The following is an 18,807-nucleotide window of genomic DNA, read 5'->3' as shown; positions in this document are numbered from 1 at the left end:
CATGAAATTGTAAAAAGAGCATAAAAGTAAGAAATGTTCTTCTAACACTGTTCCATGAAATTGAATGAAACCACAGGAAACATTTGCAAAGATTGCTCCAAAAGTAATGCCTCCTATTTTGTTATGTTGGCCCATGACATCAGAGGTGGATGTTGTGGTATGCAGGTAGAGGCTGAACTTCCCACCAATTCTCAATTACATTTTGTTGCCATTCAACAGTAAAGTTGTGGCTTTACTGCCTTTACATGGCAGTAAAGGAGCAGTCTGACAGAATGATGTCTGACAGAGATGCAGATGAAGTAAAGGTGTGGAATTGAATTCTTGTATGTCAAACACAAGGAATCTACTGACATTCATTGATGCTTGCTGAACATTTGTGGGGACCAAACAGTGGCTGTGAGCACAGTGAGGCAGTGGGTGGGCATTTCAGCAGCGGTGACAGCAGCAGATGCTAACCTCTTCTGGTACAGATTTTTATGAGCATGGCACTCAGGCTGATGAAAACACACAGTTAATGGTGATGACCTTGTTGAAAAAGAGTGTTCTGTAGCTGAGAATTTGCTGTATCAAAAAGTGCTATTGTGCTCCTTGTATATGTTGTAGCTTCCATTGAAATGAATAGGAGGCACTACTTTCAGGGCAATCTGCACTAATGAGAACATTAGAATTGCAAAATGACCCTGCAAATGGTGACAGATAGTGAAAAATGGAAAATTAAATAGAAACCGTTTGAGAAATACATTTGGAAAGAGGAAGTTTTAAAGCTGTTGGTCTTCTAGGTCAGAAATTACAAGTAGAAGAATTTGTTAAAGCAGATCTTAAAACTAGAAATAATTTTTTTCCTGTCCACACTTTACTGTAAAAGATAAGGAAATCCCTGGCTACAGATTACCAGATAAACTAGAGGTTCTTGCCTTGAAAAATATTTAAGTCACAGGGAAGAAAATTACTGACAAATGTGAGAAACTGAAGTCATTTGACATTTCTAAAAAGAACAGCATTAAACCATGGAGACATTGGCAAGCATACATCATGTGCTGCTGCTTCCACAGAAACAGCAGTAAGTACTCACAGAAAATGGAAAATTATTAATCAGGGACTTTTTTTGATACTGTAACAAAGGGTGTCATAGAAACTACAAAGTCATAAGATAAATCCATGTATTCTGGAAAAAAAAAAAAAAAAAAAAACTAAAAAAAAAAACCAACAAAACGGCTGACAGCCTACCTAAGGATAAATCATACAAGAGCAGAAGAAGAATAATTCTTGAAGGTCAAATAAGCATAGTCCAGAAGTGAAATCACATTCGTATCCTTCTGAGATAAATCTTTTTGTCTGTACTGTAACAGAATTAACAGCAGTAACAGGGGGGCTGGCATTCATTTGGAATTTCTGAAGGCATTTGAAAAGTGTCTCAAAAACAGATGATTAAGGAGTGTAAAACCAATGAAAGTGATCATATAATATTGTAGGCAAAGTATATTAGATTAGAAGGAAAGTTATAATGAGTAAGCCATATCAAACTTAAGTCTCTCATCATAGATAATACACATAAGTCTCCTCATCACCAGACAATGAATACAAATGAATAAAGACACAATTTACAGCAGAGAACAATCTAGCCATCTTTTCAAAGAATCATAAATCAAGCCATGTGAAGCATCAGATGGTTTTACAAGTTTTTATACCTTGAAAAATCATAAAAAATGTTTATTTACTTAACTTCTGGTTTTGGGTCCTTTAAAATTGAATGTTTTTTGGCTTGGTTGTCTTTAGGAAAGTCAGAAGTGCTGTACTAGTGTGTAGAGATAGAATTAGGAAAGCCAAGGCGCAGGTGGAGCTGAAATTGGCAAGGGATGTGAAAGAAAACAAGAGGGAATTCTACAGGTAGATAGGCATGAGGAGACAGGCCAAGGAGAGTGTTCTCTTTCTGATGAAAAGTAATAGGGAACTGGCTTCCTCAGACATAGAAAAAGCTGAGGTACTCAATGAGTGCTTTGCCTCAGTCTTCACAGGTTGTCAGGCTTCCTGTGTCTGCCAGGACTGTGAGCCTATAGGTGAGAGTGTGGGGAGTGGTTTCAGTCCACTGTAACAGTGGAACAAGTCCAAGACCTCCTCATGAAATTGAACATGTTTAAGTCCATGGACCCAGATGATATCCCTCCTAGGGTTTTGAATAAGATGGCTGATGTGGTTGCTGAGCTACTCTCCATCATATTTGAAAAATCATGGCCATCTGATGAAGTCCCAGGTGACTGGAAAAAGGGAAATATTACTCCTATTTTTAAGAAAGGGGGAAGGGAAGATCATGGAGCAGATCCTCCTAGAAGCTATGTTAAGGCACATGCAAAAGACATGATTCAAGATAGTCATCATGGTTTCACCAAGGGCAGATCATACCTGACCAATCTGGAGGCCTTCTATGATGTGATGGGTGATGGCTTCAGTGGAGGGGGAAAGGCGGTGGATGTTATCTATCTGGACTTGTGCAAGGCCTTTGACATAGTTCCTCACCACATCCTTCTCTCTAAATTGGAAAGGTGTGGATTTGAAGGACAAACTATTCAATGAATTAAGAATTGGTTGGCCGGTTGCAGCCAAAGGATTGTGGTCAGTGGTTCTGTGTCAGGGTGGAGGCTGGTCACAAGCGGTGTCCCTCAGGTCTTGGGACCAGTGCTCTTCAACATCTTCATCAATGACGTAGATGATGGCATCAAATGCACTGCTCAGCAAGTTTGTAGATGACACCAAGCTGAACGGTGCAGTTGATACATTGAAAAGATTCATCCAGAAGCTGGGAAGTACCAGGCAGTATGAGATCTACAATACAGAAGTGCTATTCATTTGGAAAATAGATGATAGTGGACAAAGAAAATCTGAATGACATCTACTGAGGTGGACAGCAGAAGGCAAAGTAAATTATAAGATATGCCTTTTAGACCAGAAAAGACTTCCTAAAAGACCCCTGCAACACTGCTGTGCAATCACAGGCTGTTTTCCAGGCTGTTGCAGACAACACTTGTGTTTGGCTGTGCCTCTTAAATAGTAGATATTCATCAGTCAAATTTGTGTGTCTTCCCTAAAGGTCATGCCCGATCCTGCCCTTGATTTCAACCTCCTTTTGGGAAGATGCTCCTAGAGAAGAGCACCAGGACTCTGCCAGAAAGTCCTCAGTGTGTGACTTAAGAACAACCTATAACACCTTTTCAGTGTCCTGTTACTTTTCCTGTGATACACAACAGTATAACCATGCTGTTATTTCCATCTGAACTAGTCAAGATACTTCTTCTTAGTGAGATATTTAGCTGCTACCATACATAGCCAAACCTTTTCAACAGTCTAATTGAACAGCCTATTTGCTGCCTGGTGTCTCTGCTCATCTATTCATCTCAGGATTTCAGTTGCATTAATACCATTGTGTGGGTTCTGTATTTCCATTGTGCACATTTTGTTCTTGCAAAAAACAGCATTTATTTTTGTCCACGAAAAAGGTCATAATTTGTGAAACACAGGAATAATTAAGAGAAATTGAAGTATTTTTCCTATTGCACAGATGGTAAGGTCTCCAAACTGATTAAACATTAACATAAAATATGATGCCTGAGAACTGCTCATAAACCTTTTTTTTTTTTTTTTCCTATTTATTTCAAGAGAAGTATTTGTTAATATATATTAAGATATTAACTGAGTATTAACTGAGTGTATTAACATATATTAACTGAGAACTATTGGTGATTGGTGGATGATTGGACTGGATGATCTTATAGGTCTTTTCCAACCTTACCGATTCTGTGATTCTGTGATTAAAAATGTCATATATATATATATATGTATATACTTGTCATATATATATATATATATATACTTGTGTGGAGAGCCTTAAAAATAGTTTTATTCCTTTGCAATTTGAGTTTTGTTTCTCAGGTTGCCTTTCTTTAATGCCAGAAAGCAAAGTTGAAAGACCAGGTAGTAATGGTTTGAAATATAAATATGTTTCAACCAAAGTGCATTCACATTTCAAAGTAAAGCTTTAAGAGAGATACTGACATCAGTTCAAACAAAATACCAAAAGTGATTGTGTGGCAACAATCTTAAAATATTCTCGTCAACAGATGAGAACATACCTCAAAGTATAAAATGGAGCTGAGATGAAAGCAAAATGAGTAACATTTTAGGAGGAAAAAAATCAACATAGGAAGCTTACCATTTCCACTGTGCATGACTGTGAAAATTATGTCATAATATCTATTGCATTCATAATGAGTTTGACATAATTATTTTTGGGGCCAGATCCATGAAAACAAAAGCAATTGTTCTCTGATTTGAAGTGAAACAAATGCTAAACCATTTTGCTGGAGTAAACCTGTTATGTTAATATCACTTTCAACAGTACCAGCAGAAACTTTCCATTTTACTTGGCGGGTAAGTAGCTTTGTTCTCTCTGCTCACTGCCACCTCTTAGGCAAGCAGACGTTTTTCAGGTGCTGGCGTATTTTATTACTACGCACCCTGTACCTATGTTACTATATTGTCCTTTATGTGAAACGTTTTGCCAAAAGGCTTAGATAAAATGAAAACTCATAGAAACAAATTGTTTTCCCACCCTACCTCTGAAGAGGTCCTTAAGCTGCATTCCTGCTAAGAGTGACAAGAATATACTCTGTATTTTTGTATCTGAATCCTGCAGCTTAGACAACATGGAAAACATTGAAGATGAAGTCCTTGGACCTAAATTGATCTACAGAAAGTTTTAGACCAGGTTTTTTAATCCCTGTACACAGTTGAATGATGACCAGAACAAATCCAAGCTATTTATAAGCTAAATTGGAATTTGCAGGGTTAAAAAGTTGTACCTGTTATTTCTAGTTCTGTCCTTTCTTTATTCTCTAAGCCAACAGGTGATAAATAATGGATTTGTACTTTCCATATTATCTGTCTCCTATAAGTAATGTAAGTAAGTAAGTAAGTAAGTAAATAAATAAATAAATAAATAAAATCAAGTTGTGGTACAGTTGATTTTCTGAAACAAACAGCTTTTACCCAACAAACATAATATGACTTCTGTAGGAATGACCTCTAAAGCTTAGAAGCAAGATCTCGTCTCATCTCACATTGAAGTTTTATAGCAAAATAATCATGTAACAAGTGTTTTAAACGTGTTTTCCTGTAAATGTTGGTTTTTAAATTTTAAAATGCTACATTATTCTAAGTAGGTAATATTCTTCATGAGCAGTCCTCTATATCTGTACAAAAACTCTTCTTACAAAAGTACATACTCTTTCATTTGTGGGTTTAGATATTCTTCAAAGAGAACAAACTTATTACCTTCTCAAGTCAGAACATTCTGAAAGTATCTCACAGAAGTATTTGATAAGGATCTAAAGACAGAGCAAATCCTTTGATGTATAATAAAATAATTTTGGATCATCCATCCACACACAAAAGCAAGACAATGTATCTTTTTAAAGAAGCATATTTTACTTGGCACATAGCATCTGTATAGAAATTCTTCTTCCTATTTGCAGCTGGGCTGAAGGAATTGAAGAGAACTGGCATTCATTCACAAAAGCAAATACTGCTCATTAAAAGAAAAATGATTCATTATCACTTTTTAGAAAGAAAAATGGTAGAACTACAGAATTTTATCAAGAAACGTTAACATGGCCAAAAAATTGGGAAAAAAATAAGCCAATAGGAGCATTATATCAATATGCCATTTGTGAAATTGGAAGAACTAATAAAAAATGAGTTTACATGAAGCTTTGTTTAAAACTGACATTTTTCTACATGCTTTTATTGATGAACAGATGGCTGGAGGGATAGCTGACTGAGAAATTTGAAGAACAGAGCAGAAGATCATAAAGGAATTACTTTAGCTCACTAAAAGTAGTGTGGAAGGATGGGGAGGAATTTATATTTAATTACACCATGAATTCTCTAATAGTCCATGCAGAGTGACTGTGTGAGCACCTGTGTTCTTTTTTATAAAGGGAACCTGTACCTTTATTATTGCTTTGTTATACAAATTTAAGACAAATATTTATTATGTACATATTCTACCTCAAGATTCTTCATTTATAAGTTGTTTTCTTCTTGTTCTTCTAATTTGCTCTTTCCTTTTGCAAACTTTCCTGTAAACCTCAGACCTCTTACTCATCTATATTTCTTTTGATACAAATTCTTTCCCCAGTAAAAAATGGGATTTCCAAGCTATTTTTTTCTATTTGCACCTTACCATTGCTAGGATAATCTGAAAAGTACATGATGGTTGCAAATGAACCTCCAACACTGAATTCAGTACCAAATTTCCAATGTTTTTCCCTGAGAAGCCACCTTCAATAACTACTCTCTACATCACCAGCTTGCTTTAGACTACCACTGAATACTTGAGTGCATTAAATTCAAGCACACACTGTTGCTAACATTGATTCTTATAAAACAAGAATGATGATGTGCTCAGGGAGACAAAAGGCCTGAAGTTAAGTGCACAATCTAACCTCATTTCTGTTGAATTGCAACAAATATCAGAAGTTTGCTTTTTCTGCTTTTTCAAGCCTGGGTGTTTAATTTGTTTCCAACCTCTTCCCGCCCTCGCTCTCCTTTCCTTTCTCATTTCTCTCCAGCCTCCACTTTTTGCTGACCAGGCATTCTGCTCTGTTCCAAGTGAGATGCCAACAGAGCAACACTGATTAAATCTACTGATTACAGCAGATGAGAATTCCAATTCAGCTTCATCCTAACTTCCTGTAAAAACTAGCCACGACTAAAGAAAAGCAGAAAATTCCACTGATCGCCGGTGACTTTACAAGTTTGAAACTACACATTTGTATTTAAAGCAAAGAAACAAGCAAACAAAACAAAGCACACTTCATTTGGAAATTCAATAATTTCTTCTTGTTAAATTCTGTGCTTCCTCACATCAATTTAAACACAGTGAATGGCAGATTCCTAAGTCAGTGCAGGTGCCTCTTCCAAAAAAATCTCACTTGGCAGTGACATGTAGGTTTTCTGCAGATTTCCTGTAGTATATAATAGGTACATATCTAGTTTAACATTGACTTCAACATTGACATCGCTTTGTTTTCAAACCTGATGAGGTATAGGTATGAAATACCTTCTTCAAAGATACTTCTAAGTGGAATTTTGAATTGTGCAAGAAGCTCAAAGATTTTCAGCTCATCAGCCTTTGTTAGGCCTTCTCTTGCAGCTCAGAAGGCCAATGCCATCCTGGGTTCCATCAGAAGAAGGAACGTCCCTTTCTACTCTGCCCTTGTGAGGCCCCATCTGGAATACTGTGTAAAGGTCTGTGGCCTGCAATGCAGGAAAGATATGGAGCTGTTGGAGAGGGTCCAGAGGTGGAGGAAAAAGATGATCAGAGGACTGGAGCACCTCCCCTATGAAGAGAGGCTGATGCAGCTGGACGTGTTCAGCCTGGAGAAGTGAAGGCTGTGAAGAGAACTCATTGCTCTACTCTACTGAAGGGTAGACAGTGCTAGGACAAGGGGGAATGGCCATAAGGGAAGGTTTGGATTGGATGTCAGGGGAAAGTTCCTTGCAAAGACAGGGGTGATGTGCTGGAACAGGCTGTCCAGAGAGAGGACAGAGGCTGTGGATGCCCCATCACTAGAGGTGTTCAAGAACAGATTGGATGGGGCCTGGGCAACCTGGTCTAGTATCAGATCAGGAGACTTAGGCCCCTGCCTGTGAAGATGTTTTGGAACTTGATGATCCTTGGGGTCCCTTTCAACCCAACACATTCTAGGATTCTGTGATTCTATGATTCTCCTTCATATATCAGGGCTTCAGTAGTTAGTTCTTCTCCTCTGTAATGGCATAACTTTATAGGCCAAACTGTTGAAGTATGTGAACTTCTTTTCCCCTCTCATTCTCTCTTTCAGCTAGATCTAAATATTTCAGTTTCCATGTCTTCCTGGAGCCTAAGCAATTTTGTATAGAATCATAGAGTCATAGAATCATAGAATTACTCAGGTTGGAAGGGACCTCAAGGATCATCAAGTCCAACTGCAGCCTAACTGTAGTACCCTAACTCTAACAACCTTCTGCTAAATCGTATCTCCGAACACCACATCCAAACAGCTCTTAAACGCATCCAGGGGCAGCGACTCAACCACCTCCCTGGGGAGCCTATTCCAGTGTTTAACCACTCTTTCTGTAAAGAAGTGTTTCCTAACGCCCAACCTGTAATGACTGGATTTGTTTGCTTGATCATTGGTGCTAGAGAGGGAGGTGATTGTCCCCATCTACTCGGCTCTTGTGAGGCCCCATCTGCAGTACTGCATCCAGGCCTGGGGCTTCCAGTACAGGAAGGACATGGAGCTTTTGGAGCAGGTCCACAGGAGGGCACCAAGATGATCAGAGGGCTGGAACACCTCTCCTGTGAGAAAAGGTTGAGGAAACTGGGCTTAAGGAAGTTTTTCACCCAGAGGGTGGTTATGCACTGGAACAGGTTGCCCAAGGAGGTTGTGGATGCCCCATCCCTGGAGGCATTCAAGGCCAGGCTGGATGTGGCTCTGGGCAGCCTGGTCTGGTGGTTGGCAACCCTGAACACAGCAGGGAGATGAAACAAGATGATTACCGTGGTCCTTTTCAACCCAGGCCTTCCAATGACTCTCTGATAGACAATAGCAAAAATCTCCCATAACTATGTAAGACTATAAACTCGTAAGCTGCATTATCAGCTTTTTTTAGGGAACTTTAAAGGATATCCATATTAGAACTGCAATCACGGCTAAACACATTCCAGAGTCTCCATAACCTCAGAAAGTGTTGCTTGGAGTTTGCTAGTGAAAATAAAATAGCATGCCTTTGATAGCACAGCCTAGTTCAGTACTTTGTTTCACTCAGTATTGTTCCTCCCTACATGTGGATGATGGCCATTAATGAAGTTCCCCATTGTGCCATGAAGTGCCTTCAGTTTTTCTGTGCTTTTACCAGGATATCCTGGATAATGCTTACATGAAATCATATTATGAACCATCTTATCACAAGACATTATGGAAGGGGTCAGGTGCATGATCAAGTTGCAATAGCATGATGAATTCTCTATCAGGTGTATTAGTGTGCTAAGCTGTGTGTTGGCTCTCATCCCACTGCAAAAGTGAGGAAATTTAATTCTCTTTTGTTCAAGTTTAAGAAAAGGTCTTTCACCTCACTTTTTCAACAGTTAGGAGCAAGCACACAGTCTGTTGCCGCAACTTAGCTGATATGCAGCAACTCGATGCTTTGCTTGAATTTGAGAAGTCAGTGAACAATTTATCTGACATTTATCATGCACAGGAAGGATGTGCTCACTTATCTGTGCATACTCAAAAGTAGCATATTATGGTGATCCAGAAGATAGTGGTTCATTCCCAGTGACTGTACTGTATTAAGGAAAGAGTGAGTCCTGCACACATCCATTCAGCTACAGGGATACAGCACTGAAACCCTTAAACCTTCAGGTCTCCCCAGCTTCATCCAAGGAGGAGAAAGTCATCCCTCCAGGCAGTAGGAAGGGAAAAGCAAAAAAAGCCTGGCAATATAAGTTACAATTTGTCCTAGAAACGTTGCTAAAACAAAACATTAACTGTATTAAAAAATCTTGCTGGTTTTACAAACCATGCACAGTACCATATGGTCTCAGGGCAGTACTGAGATAAATATTTCAACAGCTCCATTCATCTTCTGATTTTTTGTACATCCTTCTTATTTCTTTCTTTTCTACATTTTCTTTCACTTCTGTACACTAAAAGGACCCAATTATTAGGTGATTCCAAAGAAGGCAGCTTTTCTAACTAATGGAATTTTCCAACTCCAACTTTCACAGAATCACAGAATCACAGAATGGCCAGAGTTGGAAGGGACGTTAAGGATCACGAATCTCCAATCCCCCTGCCACATGCAGGGCCACCAACCTCCACGTTTAATGCTAAACCAGGCTGCCCAGGGCCCCATCCAACCTGGCCTTGAACACCTCCAAGGACAGGGCATCCACAGGGCAGCCTGTTCCAGCACTTCACCACTTTCTGGGTAAATAGCTTTTCAGCTATGAAGAAATTTCTTCAGTTTACTGTAAGTTATTATACACGCTGTGCCATTGCAAACTCTGTTTCTTGAACCTCTCAGAGTATTTCTCATTCTCTGTCATTAAGAATTAGGAAAATGAGCAACAATAAATGGAACCAAACTAAAATAATTATAATAATAGCAACAATTGCAACAGTAACAACAAACCACAGAAGAGAGGTTTATTAAACTCCAGCCAGATTGCACATTTAAAAAATAATAACTAAAAAAAAAAAAAAAAAAAAGCATATATCTTGCTTACTATCTTCCCTCAAAATTCAGTTTTTCTGTTAAAGTCTTAAGGTCTTCACCACCTGGCCTCACAGATGGTACAGAAAACGCAGCACAGGAATAAAACAGAATCATAAAAAGACAAGTAGCCTTTGGAGAAAGAAGTGGATTTAGAAGTGGTCCAAGGCCATGCTGAACTTCGCCTCCAGTACCTCAACCCCATTGTGAAGCATCATTCAGCTATTTCAGATGTCCATTCCTCAAAGAAATTCATGAATTGCAAATACACTTGTACTGAAAGATTAAACCTCCTGTACACCAGAAGTCAGTGTTCTGGTAAAGAAGAAAAGAACTTCTGGACTACCAGGGGAATGTAGATACCTGCTGTTTTTCCACCTCATTATACTCTCTGCAGGTTTGTGTTGCTAGTTTAAATGTGCCTACTGTTGGGTATGAAGCTGTTCATCTTTGCCAACTTTTGCAATCATTTCCTTTTTTTTTTTTCTTAGCAAACCTTTCAGTGGTACATTGTAAGTGTAAGTCATCTGAAAGGACTTGGAAGGAAGTCTGAAAGGAAATGGAAGGATAAGAAGCAGTGAGGAATCATGTGAAAGATTACAGAAGAAAGAGCTAGAAAAGACTAGTACGGTAGAAAAAAGCTCTCTCAATATGGTAAATAATAATCACCACAATGTCTTGGAAAGAACAAGCAAATGCTGAGTTTCAGGGTGTGTAGCACAGAAGGAGAAAAATGTTAGAGAGAACAGTGCACATAGGAAAGAGAACATCAGCAACAGAAGAATTTTTTAAAAAGGTGAACAAGGAACTGAACAGAAGAGATAAGCAGAGTAAGAAGGAACTTGATGGGAGGTGAAAGAGAAGGGACATCTTGGAAATTTTACACTTAGATAATTTATTCCAGTCATTTTCTGATCTGAATCTCTGGGTTGCCACACTATGATGCCTCGAAGAAAGACAGTGATCTTTAAATGGAAAAGAAAGAGAGAAATCAAATTATTTGCAGAGCACAGAAAAACCCAAGGCAGCTGTCTTGCAGCTTTGACAGCTATACAGGCTTTATCTCAGACTATATTGCCTATAAGGGATGTTGTGCTTTAAAATACACAGAGTTCTGACAAGGGAGGCCACATGTTCCTTTATATACTGTGCATCGCTTACCAACTAGATGAAAACCTATCCTTCCTTGCCTTTGGGACCACAGTAGAGATTTTGTACTTCCATTTCAGGATGCACAGAGTACTGAACACCCAGGCTTAGCTGTCATATTATAAATATAAATGTAGTAACTCAAGTATCAAACAATGCTTGCTTGCTTGCTCCAAATCCACAGGGTCTTCTCAAAACAGCAAAAGACCTATATACGTGGTATGCAAAAACCTTTATATCTTAAGCTCTCTAATATAACTGAAGCACAGTTACAGTCTAAGTCGGTAGAAAAGATTATCTTTAATTTGGGCTTGCTGAGTTCTAAAACATTCATACCCTTTTTTTCAATCACATTCGATGTTCTGTCTGCACTGTACTTTGTTACTGTGTGCCTGTGCTGTCCTTTAGAAGGAGAATAACCAATCAGTTTACATCTAGCTTGCACACTGTTCAAATTATCTCATCATTATTATTTTTATTCTCTTGGCTGATCATATATTTGCTTTGGATTAGGACATCAAAAACACTTTCACCCTCTCTTCCTCCTCTTCTCTCCCTCTCCTTCTCCTCAGACACATTTGTACTGTTTTCTAAGGGTGACTTTGATTTGTTTTCCCACATAAAAGTAGTCAGAGTTAAGCAAGCTGTGATAACACATATAGAACTCACCATATATACTTACAGGGATTACTTCTCTGATTGCTCCATTGAAATTTGCATAATCTTCTCAGTGGCTGTGGCCACTTATGTGTATTTAAAGTAACTGCACAAACCTGCAGAGAGTATAATTAGGTGAAAACCAGCAGGAATCTAGATTTCCCCATGTGGTCTAGAAATTCTTTGTTTGCAAAAATCATCAGTTGATTTCTGATACTCTTCCCACCAAGGCTGACAGGCACAGTATCTTTGAAAACAATATTAAAATGCCTTCAAGTTCCAAACCTTGCTTTGAAGTACAGCAGTGGGAGGATGGTTGAGTAAATGAAAGAACACAGATACAACCCTTGTGGACAAAGTGAGCAAAGACTTTCTTTTTAAACCAGAATTCTTCAAGAATGACTGCTCTTCCAAGAGGTAAGAAAGAAAATGGACTAAACTCCACGATGTTCCATCTACCATCTGTGTAATTTAAGTTGTTAAAAGACTTCTGATTTGCTTCTTATTTGCAGTTAATAGCATCACTTCTGTAACAAACTTTCTCAGTTTTTAGTCTTTTTCCCCACCTCTATTTCAATAGTTAGAACATGGTATTTTTCCTTTACACTGAGATAAGGTAATGTTGCAATTCAAGCAATGTTATGATACTTCTTTGTAGATTAATGCAGTCTGTCTCCTACACCATAACAACATTGAATTAAATAAGTGAAATACAATAAGCTTCATGTTTTGTTAATTCAGCCCACATAATCATTCTTTCCTTAAGCAAAACTTTTCTATTCTCCTCTGTTGCATCAGTTTTGTCAGAGGCAGATGTTTAATTTACCTTCAGTGTGTTCACAGAATCACAGAAACACCAAGGTTGAAAAAGACCTACAGGATCATCCAGTCCCACCATCCACCTATCACCAATAATTCTCACTAAACCATGTCCCTCAACACAACATCCAAACGTTCCTTGAATGTTGTTACCATCTCTTTCCTCTCTCCATAACTCTTCTCTCCACGAGTCCAGTGCTTGTACACAAAGAGGAAACATAAGAGAAAGAAACTCTTAAAAGATATGTGTTATTGTTCTTACATCAGAATTCACTTGCTGTAGAAGGGAATATGTGACAACCTGCAGTCATTCCTGTTCTTAGGTCAATATGTTGGCAAAAGTATACAGTCCTCAAAAGTGAGGCTACAACCAGGGTCTGAGAAGCTATGGCATGAGCTCTTCTCCTTACCTTTTCTGAAGTAGCAAGCACTACTAGATTGCCAGAGCTGATACAAAAGGAGGGGACAACCTTAGTACCCACAGCAAAATTTATGAAAGCTCTGAAGAACTGTGGTCAGCAGAAGTTTATTTCATCTAGATGTCTTCTGAGAACTTTTTTTGCTTACTTCAAGGTAGTTCATGCACTGTATTTTTTATAAGGTCAGCAGAATCACATCTTCAAAGAAGGCGTCATTCCCACTTAGTTAGAAAACACAGAGTTGTTTATTGCTTGATTTTACTGCCCAGAAGAGGCCTTAGAGTGTTCAAAGCTGGGGCCTGTGATGAAGGGGATAAAATTAATTACTTCTTTACCTCAAAGAGTGTGAGTAGCCTCAATTAACTTGCACTTAAAAGCGCTTTGAAACTCTCACATACAAGTAACAGCGTTCCTCATTAGCAATTCCACATCAGGTATTTCAGTTCAATGGTATTTTTTTTCTTCTGCATGTCTTCTATAAAAAGAACAGCTAATGAAAGGAATACCACCCATTTCACATAGTAAAAAATTTTGCTAAATTTCCTGTATATAATAGATGGTAAATAAAACATGAAAACAAATAAGCAAAATATTGAAGAAAGGGCAAAAATTTAGGAATGTATTATGGAACCAGTCTTCTAGAAAACCCAAAAGTCATGATTAAGATTAAAAAAAAAAAAAAAAAAAAAAAAAGAGTAGGTGACAAATACTTTGCAAACACTGATATGTTTTGTATAATTACAAAACTAAGCAGAACATCCAACTAACAAAGATTTTCTCATAACATTGAATAATTACATAGAATCATACAATCCCCAGATATTTCTGGTGAAATTTTAAAACATTGGAAGGGTATTTTAGCATTACCAATCAGATAAACCAACTGTAGTTTTACAAAATAGTCAATTGACAAACAAGTTATAAAGGTAATATTTTTAATAATGATGATGTTAAAAAGGTTGTTCTAAGTAATACTGTAACTTTCGTCCACTGGCAGAAAAATTATCTGTTTCAAAATCTGATTCAAATAATCTGGTTCAAAATCAGCAAAGAAAGAATGTGCACTGTTTGTGTCCTTCAATTCAAGTGTAATACCAACAATTCTGAGTTTGCTTTTTTTGTTTTTTAACTTTAGTTAAATGGCCATCAATGCTTAAATACTGTTTATACCACTAAAAAATTGGAGAAGATCCTGATAAAGGTAACACATAATTCCAAACTTTCTTGGAAGATATATATGACAGATTTTGATGTCTTTTTTTTGAATACCTCTCAGGAAATAGAGGATCATGTGTCTGCTTATCACCCATCATGTGCAAATACAGATACAAGCAGAGAAATACATATTAAATCTTTTTAAAAAGAGGTGGAGAATCACATATATTTTGCCTTGGAATCCTGGTTCACAGGAAACAGTAGCCTACAGAGAACATCAAAGCAGTAAACAGATCAGAGCACTCCCACGGAACGTTTAGCTTAGCTGCACTTTCAATCGCCTTTCTAAGGACCAAGTTGAGAGAAAGAATTAACTGCAGAGATCAAAAAGACAAGGTATATCTTTGAAATCCCTTCATAGTCCAGTATTTTATTTATGACCAAAGCCCCTGAGTTGAATGTGAAAGTTGGTTTCCATGGATATTTAAATAACACTTTTATCAGGCATATCAGAATGACACACTTTGATATTTTGAAGTCTTGCAAGATCACCTCTCAGCCATCTCTGAATTCATTTGCGTCTAGCAATCACCATTTCTTAAAAGGAACAAGCAGTGGTTGTGGCTTGTCAGTGTAACCTCATTGCAAAAGAGCTATAAATGCAGAGTACTGAAGCAGAGAAGATTAACCACACCAACAACCTGTGACAGAAAAACCAAACCACTTGTTATTTGTTCTTTTGTTCCAGGGGAGGTTCAGGTTGAATATTAGGAAAAATTTCTTCTCCAAAGGAGTGGTCAGGCACTGGAACGGGCTGCCCACGGAGGTGGTGGAGTCACTGTCCCTGGAGTTGTTCAAGAAACATTCAGGTGTTCTATTGATGGACATGGTTTAGTGGGAAATACTAGTGGTAGGTGGACTGGATGATCTTGGAGGTCTTTTTCAGCCTTGGTGATTCTATGATTTTACAATGCTTTCCCTTGCCTCCTGTTTCCATTCACTGCTCGGTGTGTCTGTGCTGTAGGACAGGCCATGTGTAATTCTGTGCTGTGAGCAGAAATCTCTGTAAACTGCAGCACTGAGTTCAGCCATGTTCATCTGCCTTCCCTTCTGTAATGGTCCCACAGAAAGAAATAGAAATGCTCACTTAGCAAGCCAGACGTTTTTGAGTCTTGCATTGGTATGTGACATATTTTAAGAAAGGACCATTTAAGGCTGGAAAAGCATGATATCTTGGTCCTCCAGTGCAAATTTTCTGTCATCACCTACTAAAAATAAAATTAGATTAAATTAAAAAAAAAAAAAAATCAGCAATAGTAAAATTTGAAATAAAATTATTGGAAAGAAATTAGCCGCATGCTTTTCAAAGCAAATGCTTTGATTTTGAAACAGCTATTATACACATTTGTGATTTCTGTGGCTTGCAGTTAAATTTTAAAAATAGCACTTAAATATGCACGTTAATAACATCCAGAAGGCATATCTTTCAAGGCTGTCCGGGCTACTGAAGGGTTTAATTTAACCACAGTATTCATTTATGTCTAGCAGTTAGAATTTTCTTTTAAGCTCAAAGGAGCCCAGAGTTGTAACTATGATCTAATTGGTAAGCAATGAAGAATGTTTTTCATGTTTTATAGACAACATGAATCCTGATCATTTTACAGCAGTAAATTATAGAGTGCTCTGTTCACCATGTCTCCCTCTGGAAATACGGGCCTATATCTCATTAAACTATAAAAATAACTTCCTGTGTTTGGTGGCTCCTTGAAAGCTATCCTGCCAAGGTATGTTATTTTTATATTACTAATGCATGTTAGCTCGTCAGTCCAGAGAAAGTTAGGTTCTTTATGGCCTCAAACTAAATTAATTTAAAGCTGTATCCACATGTCAGGGGGGACTCATGAGGAACCTAAACTGCTATAGAAAACGATAATTTATTATTGATTTTGAGCTCCTTTTTAAAAGCAGCTACAAGTCATTGGTTACTCTGTTCCTTCTGTGCTTCAAATGATCTACATCTACACAATGCTGGCAACTTAACAAAGGAGCTCCTGTGGGTAAGGCAAAGGACATAAAAGTCAGGTGTGCTTTACTTCTTCTTGGCTTAAGACAAATGATTCATCACTTTATTATGGGGAAAAAAAAAAAAAAATCAGACATATGATGTAATTAATTTTTGTTTGGTTGGTTGGTTGGTTTTGGTTTTCTGATTTATTGCTTTTACAGGTTGTATGGTCGGACAAAATATCTCCTTTAAATTAATTACAGCCTTTAAAATAAAACCTACCTTTTTACTTGTTTTTGAAGCTATATAATTTTCATATGGTTGAGAAGTTTAGCTGTAGCCAGTAAAGTCAGCATACTACCACTGACAAATTGCAGGTCTTTAATCCTACTGTAATGTTTGTTACAGAAGAGCTGCTGCTGCTGAAGGCTAGGTTGGCAACACCTCTAGGAAAGGGAGTTCACTGTAAAAAAAAAAACAAAAAAGTGCCCCCAGAACCAGTATAGGAACTACTCCAGGATGAGGAACACTCTTCAAGGACCAGACGAATAAGAGCAATAGTTTTTTTTCTTTTCTCATGAGAGCAAAGCAGTGAACTACAAACATCTCCTTTTTTAGCAAAATAGTTTTAAGGAAGTCAAATGATATCCACCTTAATTGTACACAGTGAGAGATTTTGGGCATGGAAGAAGAAATAAAAATTATAATAGCCATTTTAAATCCTAGATTCAAACAGAGGTCTTTTTGCATTTAACTTCTTCTATGGAGGATTCAGTTAAAGTTTTAGCCCTTGCTACTTCTCTTTGATGATTCTTTGCTGCTAGTGCCATAGTTCCATAACCAAATGGCCTCAGGTCCAAACCCCTCTCCCCAGAATAGGCCACAGTCCTTGTCTAAACAGATTTTCTCTTCAGGGAGCCAGAAAGCAGCCCTCCAGGTAGAGAGGCCTGGTACATTATCACAGACACACTGTGAGCTTCCTGAGCTCTGCTCCTTGCAGCTGTCAGCCTCCAGCTGAGTGCCAGGATGCTGGCTGCAGTGGTGTGTCTGGTGCCACTGCAATCCCCAGCTAAGGGCCACAACAGCTAGCAAAGCCTGCTTGCCTTTCATTTCTAGCTCATGCACACCAACAGCAAAAAGAGGGGAAGGTCATCCAAATATGCTGGGTATGGAGTTAGATTGAAAGTTGGATTTAAACTTAGAATTCTCTTCAATTTGTTCTGCTGTATGAATGAGCTAGGCAACTCTGCAGTCATGAGTCACGTTGTCTGCAAGTTGTTTCTGAAACAACGTGGTTGAGAGGACATCACCAAATACAACCGACTTCTGAAGGCAAAGAGGTTCAAAAGTGGTAGCAGCATGTGAGGAAAAAATTGATGAGATCCAAAGGAACAGTGTATAGATTGTGCCTTGAAGACTCAGTGTGCCTTGCACTGTGAGCCAAGTGCTGGAGCCTTCACTGGCTGTGGGGAAGAGAATTGCTCCAAATAGTTCTCACACTGTGGGGTTTCACACACAGGTTCTGGGACAAGGTTTACATTACCTTCAATTCAAAGGAATGGAAAGGAGATGAGAGGAGTGACTCAGTATAAGGAAAATTTTTCCACCTAGATCCCATCTACCTTCAATGCATCCTGAAAAGCAGAAATTGAAACATTCATTGCAAAATGACAGGAATGAGAAAATTGTTACAGAAATATTTATACACATAAGAGCAGTAGAAGCATGGAAACAGAACCAGAGAGGATGCTATACATCAAAGATCCTGATTTATGAAGGATTATATCCAATCAATTATTACCATCAAACCTATGTTAGTAAAGAGCAGCAGTAAATTCTAACAGCCACATCACAAATATTAGAAAAGGGCTGGGATCACTATAAGAAGTGGATCTTCTTGCAAAAACAGAGAAGTGCTGGGGATAAAGATACAACCATAGAGAATCACTACTGTGGAAATGGTCATGGACCCAACTTCTACCCAGGCAGTATGCTGGAAACTAACACTACCCATCCTGCTGGGGGAAACAAAAAATGAAAACCAACACCAGCTCTACTTATCTCTCCAGCTTTCACTGCCATGAAGCACTTGGGAATCTCAGTTCCTCATTTACTTTTATCTATGAAATGAAGACAACTAAGGCTATCAAGAAAGAAAATAAAAACAAACAAAAAAACATACTGGCAAAGAAGGAGGATGTGGAAACATGCTGGAAGCTGATTGCAAATGCAATCTTTTGATCACATGATGCCAGCAAGAAATTAGTTCAAAGTACAAGAATTTTCAGG

At 38.1% G+C, this 18,807-nt stretch overlaps 1 long non-coding RNA gene across 1 annotated transcript in view; it reads right to left on the bottom strand.

The window, feature by feature from the left end:
* Nucleotides 1-16,918: 16,918 nt before the first annotated feature.
* Nucleotides 16,919-18,807, bottom strand: part of LOC128089337 (uncharacterized) — a 41,975-nt gene continuing 40,086 nt past the window's right edge. The window contains exons 2-3 of the long non-coding RNA XR_008210491.1: nucleotides 18,062-18,152; nucleotides 16,919-16,981 (exon numbers count right to left, since the gene is read on the bottom strand). This is a non-coding gene — a long non-coding RNA (uncharacterized LOC128089337). The remainder of the gene's footprint in view (nucleotides 16,982-18,061; nucleotides 18,153-18,807) is intronic.

This window comes from Tympanuchus pallidicinctus, unplaced genomic scaffold, assembly GCF_026119805.1.
Source record: "Tympanuchus pallidicinctus isolate F22 unplaced genomic scaffold, pur_lepc_1.0 scaffold4, whole genome shotgun sequence".
Lineage (NCBI taxonomy): Eukaryota > Metazoa > Chordata > Aves > Galliformes > Phasianidae > Tympanuchus > Tympanuchus pallidicinctus.
Note: the sequence above shows the minus strand (reverse complement) of the source record. Positions and strands in the feature narration are given on the sequence as shown.